Here is a 5,904-nt window from a genome sequence, read left to right as displayed (position 1 = left end):
TTTTGATAAGGGTTTGTGCTGACGACTTTAACATGCCATGGGAAAATCTTCAGATCAGAAAACTATGTGCATTGAAAAGAAGAAGTGTTAAAACCTGTTGCTTTCCTTAAAGGGTTGACGTTTTTCAAAGATTAAAGTGTATAAAGCTGAGATGAAGAGAAACCGCCTGGATGGACACACCAGATGAAGCTTAAGCTTGTCTTGATGTCGGTGAGCAGCTGAACTTGTGTTGGTAGGTTTTTCTAATTGAAGGTATAAATGTAAAGGAATCAGTGACCATGTGGCATTAAATAATCTTAAAATAATGCCATGTGGCAAAAAAAAGTTATCTCAAAGATTATCTTATAAATCTACTAATATGATAAATCATTTATGTGCCAATTTTGAACAATGTCCCTCAATTTAAACCTCATCAGCTGAGATAATGCTGCCAACAACTAAATGCTTTTTCTCCTGCTGCTAAGCTTTTTACTTTTCTCTTGCATGGAAACTACTCCTACATCAGTTAATCCATTTGTTTTCTGTATATCTGCTCCGTTTTCTCAAACCCCCAGTAGGTCATGACCGACGGCTGCGTGTACTGCGCCAGGTTCTGGTTCTGTTGAAGGTTTCTTCCTGTTAAAGGGGAGTTTCTTCCTCTCCACTGTTGCCATACGCATCCTCAATATGCATGAGGCTGTAAAGTCAACAACACAACTGTGAAGTGATTGTCTACTGTCGCTGGATGCTTATCCAGGAGGAGTGAATGCTACAAGTTGATGATTCAATGCAAAACGCTGGGCTTGTTTTGATGGAAAACTTTTTAAACTGATTGGATTAATGAACCGTTTGGCTGATGGAAGAGAAGCTTTAAACTTATCTTGCTGCTCTTTGGTTCTACTCTGCTTCCATGAAACCTCATTTTGAAATCCTCTGGGATTTGAGGTCATAGATTATATTATTTGAGCTTTTAAGATGCTAATCAGCTGCTCCTAGTTATAAAAACGCTACCTTGTTGCCAAGTTTGCACATTATAATATACATTTTGACCAGGTTAAATCTTTAATTTCATCAATCTTTAGCATCCAAAGGAACGGATGCTACTGCCACTTGTATTTACTGTAAACCAGGCAGTTTGATCAGCCAGATGAAGACTCATCAACTTTATATGAAACATTTTACTGAAGATAATTCGACTGATGCTCATTTTAGCATATTTTTTTTTTCTAATGTGTTTAATGGTCATGATATTCACTATTTCTTACGTTTTGATGATAATAAAAACAACTGCTTTTTAATTTGCTTTTCAGAGCTTGAGAAATGTATTGACAGGACGGAAAGTAAAACAAAATAATTTTAAAAAGCGGCTCTTGCTGGTCACGCCATGTTTGACTGAAAGCAGATCTGTCCACTTGGGGGCAGCATTTGTCAGTACTAAGGAGCCTTTGCTGTTCAAGCAGCACCAGCTTGCGGCCCACCTGCTTCGCTGCCGCCTCTGACTGAATTCACCAAACTTTGACTAGATGCACTGCAGTCAAATTTGCATTTCTCATAAAATAATACTTGTGGGACTTCCACTTAGAATTCAAGATGCGAGCCCAGAGTTCACTTTTTCTTTTTGCTCAGTGTTGAAGGTCCCGAAACCAACTGCAGAGGCTAATCGATCACAGCTGATTTCTACTGATATTGGCTTTAATCAGATGCCATATTTAACCACCTGGCTGCAGAAGTTCTGCCACTAATGACTCTCTACTACTTTGCTTTTTCCACTCTGCTGTGATTAGCAGCAAATTGTTGATCATGTGCCTCATTTCCAACAGTTCACCGTGTATTATGAAGCTGGGATGTTTATATAGTGCCTGAGCCAGAAAGAGATTAACAGCTGATAACTTTTCCGCATCCCTCTGCGTGTGTATATTTTAGCTTTCTCTCGGTTGTGCATATCTGTATCCATGAATGCAAAGGCATGCTTGAGCACATGCAGTATATCTGTGTGTGCGTGTGTGTGTGTGTGTGTGTGTCTTTCTGGCTGTTGCTTTTTCCCATCTGCTGAGCTGCACTGAGAGTCATTTATCTCAGTTATCCAGACAGTGTCAGAGCTCCATCTGTGAAAAGAGTAAACACACTGACTCACACTTTTTAAGAGACTACCACTGATACCAGACAAGAGAGCACGGCAGAATCTACAGTGACTACACATTCACCCGCACACACAGGGCTACAGTTTCTGTTTGTTTTCATCTCATTAGAGTGACAGAAGCATGGCAACCTCAGAGAGGAGGAGGATAATAGTCATGTTTTGTCATGTTCTTTTCCCCCTGCTAATGGTCCAGATTGCTGTTTTCTTTCAAACCGTCCCAAGTGAGTCTGCAGAACGTCAGAGAATACGAAGATATCCGAGCCGCTTGCTGCTGGAAGTGCTTGAGCTTGAGATACTTTGTAAAGAAAGAGCAGGAATGACTGGATTTTGCTATCTAGATGTGCAAAAATATCACAATTGCAGTTCTATTTTCAGCAAAAAATATTTAAAATCCCTTTTGCCATTTTCTTTTTACTGCTTTTTGTGTTGGTAATCTTACAAAAAGAGAAAAAAATAGGGCATCAATACTTCTGTGAGGCACTGGATGGAGCATTTTAAACCAGAAATGGAGATCAGATTAATATCCTACAAATGTATTATTGCAAAATTAGATCAAACAAAACGTACAATCGTGGAACAGCTGCATCCTAAGTTGTGGTGAAAGAATAATAAAAGAACCAACAGTTTCTATTTTACTTTCCTCTCAAATTACTGAAAGACTGGGTTAACAGACCGAGAAAAACACATGTGGTCACACATATTTTTTTACTTGTTTCTCAGAGAAATGCCCACAACTGGAATGAGCTGTGATGCAAGCAGATAATAAATAATTTCACATCTGGCCCAAAGCTGAAAGCAAGACAACAAAAAAAAGCTATATTACATTATGAGGTTTTATTTCAGACAAAGCAGGCCAGTTTTCATCAGTTCATCTACAGAGAGGATCATTTCTTGCAGTACCAAATCCTGCGACGGGCTGCAGCAATCCTTCTGGTGGTGGGAAGATGTATAACATTTTACTGACCAATAATTGTACATATAAATATAAAAAAAATACCCCTTTGTTATTCCTGTTAATGTTCAAGCCAGTGCAGCCACTCAGAACATAAATAGATATAGAATATGTAGAATTTACCCAGCTAGTATCAAAGTATGAATCAAAAGACACATTTTAACCTACAGAGGGTCAGATCCTAGAGTTCACAGAAAGGTCAAGTCTGCGAAACCTGGACAATTAAGAGGTCCAGGAAAACCAAACTAAAATCAAGCAAACCAAGTAGCCCTTTTTCATGTAGGTTATCCATCATAGATCCAAACATTTAAAATGATTTTGCAAATGTGTTGTATTAACAGAAAGGCATCTAGTTTTCAAATTCATTTAGGCTCAATTGAACAAATAGATTATCTGTCATGAAAACAGGATTTTTGTCATTTTCTTCCAAAACGCTCGCTGCATTTAGTCGAGTTTAAAAGAGTAAATAAAAGATGATTTGGGTGCAGCAAACTCTGCGTTTCAGTCTCTGGATAGACGTCTTTCTACTTATTATAAAAGTTTAGTTGTAAAAATATAAAGCCTTTGTGCTGTACTTAACATTTTCCACTGTGGGGCAATTATTTCAGTAATAATTTTACTCTGATTAAAAACAAAAAGTTTAATAAGCAAATTTCTATCATTCTTCAACTACAGTTTGGGGTCACAAAAATATCAGTCCAGGGGTCATAAATGGTCCCCGGACCACACTTTGGACACCTTTAGAAATATCAGAGTGAAGAAACTCAGTCATCTGACTGAAAACATATGACCACAAATATGTAATGTTGGTTATTTTGAAACCACCATCGTCTTTTTTTTTTAACAGTTCCTCTCCTGTTTAGTTTACCCACCTCTGATCTTTACTCACCTAATCTGTCTTCCTCTGTTATCCTGTTGGTATTAGGTGAGATATTCTTCATGTGGAACCAGAACAGCCACTTTGGGAGGAAGACGCACATGTTCTCCATCATCAACTGACTTCAAACACCAGGTAGATCATTCAGCTGCGTGTGCGAACAATCCCTGGAGTTTCTTTTGTGCACCTAATGACTCGGTCAGACTCTGCACAGCTTGTGAACAGTAACAGGATATTCTTCTTGATATCAGAGGATGAACAGGTGTGCAGATGGGCCCCAAACTTTAATCAGTCTTCCTTTGTTGTTGAGCCGTTTGGATCTCAACCTGCATTGCAGCCTTACATGCTGCTTGCCAAGTTGCCACGGGTGTGCAAAGATATTTGTGGCACAAAGTTGTGCCCTGAAGTTATTACTGATTACAGTCGAGCTGGCAGGAGTTTTTTCTTCTTTTTTGCCTCAAGCTAATCTCTATCGTGACAGTAAGAGCCGTGTTAGGATGGTTGTGATATGCATGAAAAACTCTACAAACATCTTCAAGAGACCTCAAAATATGTCCCGCATTTTCTAGTGTTTTTGATGACAGACGGAGCAGAGAACTTAATCTCTCTTCAGTACTGTTTCAAAGGAGCTACTATGTGTAACCTGACACTCTTCCATCCCTTTTCAATGGATTCTTTTAGCAGATTTAAAGCCCAAGAAGTACAGCAAACAGTCTTCCTGTTTGAGATAATCTGTTTTCATGGTTGCTAGGCAAGCCTCTGTCTTTGCTGTTATTTTTTCAGCACAGTTGTGTTAGTAGCAGAAGATGGAAATGATGTTGTGCACGTGCTGTAATTTATGTTGTACTGTTATATTCCTATTACTTTAAGCACTTCTGAGTTTGAATCTGGTATAATAGCAAATGTCTTAGAAAGTATAAACCATTTTTTAAATTAGTTAGACTAAAGAACTGTGTCAGCTCAGCATATTGCACTTGCAAGGTTTGGCTGTGTGGTTGCTATGAATGGAAGCAGCTAAAAGTCTAACTTTCTTACACATTTAAAGTTTTAAGAAAGAGGTTATTCATTTAATTTTATTAAGCAGTCAGCAAGCATCATCAGACACAATATTATGCAGATAGAGAGCACATGAAAAGCAAGAGACAGGATGAAAAAATAAGATGAAATAACACCTTTTCACTAGAGTTTTCTAATGTTGCAATGACATTCACTGTAATATGACAAACTCATCCAACATAAGGTAGACATTCAGGAATTATCTATTCATCCACATTGAATTTTTCTGCTTTTACTGGTAAACTCATCAACTAACTTTATCCCCAATATATATGTTTGTAAACACCAGAAATACTAACTGCTACTATCAAAAAGCTAAAATATAAGACTAAAAGTGTTGGTTTCCATAGTAAAAATCAAAGTCAAAACTTCAATCAAGTTCAACAAAACTTAGCTATTTGAAAGATAAATTCATACTGAATGTTAAGTTATAAAAATCCCTCAAAACAACAACTTAACAGAAAGTGTAACACAATCAATCCAGCAGCCAGTTCAAATCTCACCTCTGTGATGGTAAAATATGCTTTGTGCCGTCACACAGAATGCGGCAGCAGAGACTTTTTTTCTGCTCTGACTTTACATTTTCAGTCCATTTTCGTTCAACTGCTCATAAATCCTCCTCTCCTCTGTCAGCTCACCTCCCCTCGCAAACACTTTGTCACATTAATCTTCCCACTCGCCCCTTTTCCCGCCCTCACTTATCACCACGGAAAGACACACTTTTCCTCCACCTGTCTCTACTGTCTCACTTTATCTCCCACCATCTTCCTTCACTTCTTTCTTTTCCCGTATTTTAACTTCCTGCTCCTGCTTGCGTGTTTTGGGGCCTCAGTGAGACCGTGATGTGCCTCACGCCTGTTCGCTCTTCTGTTATTCATCATCTTCTATTGGTCTATTCAT

The sequence above is a fragment of the Poecilia reticulata genome, linkage group LG5 (assembly GCF_000633615.1).
Source record: "Poecilia reticulata strain Guanapo linkage group LG5, Guppy_female_1.0+MT, whole genome shotgun sequence".
In the NCBI taxonomy this organism is placed as follows: Eukaryota; Metazoa; Chordata; class Actinopteri; order Cyprinodontiformes; family Poeciliidae; genus Poecilia; species Poecilia reticulata.
This window is presented reverse-complemented; position numbering follows the sequence as displayed.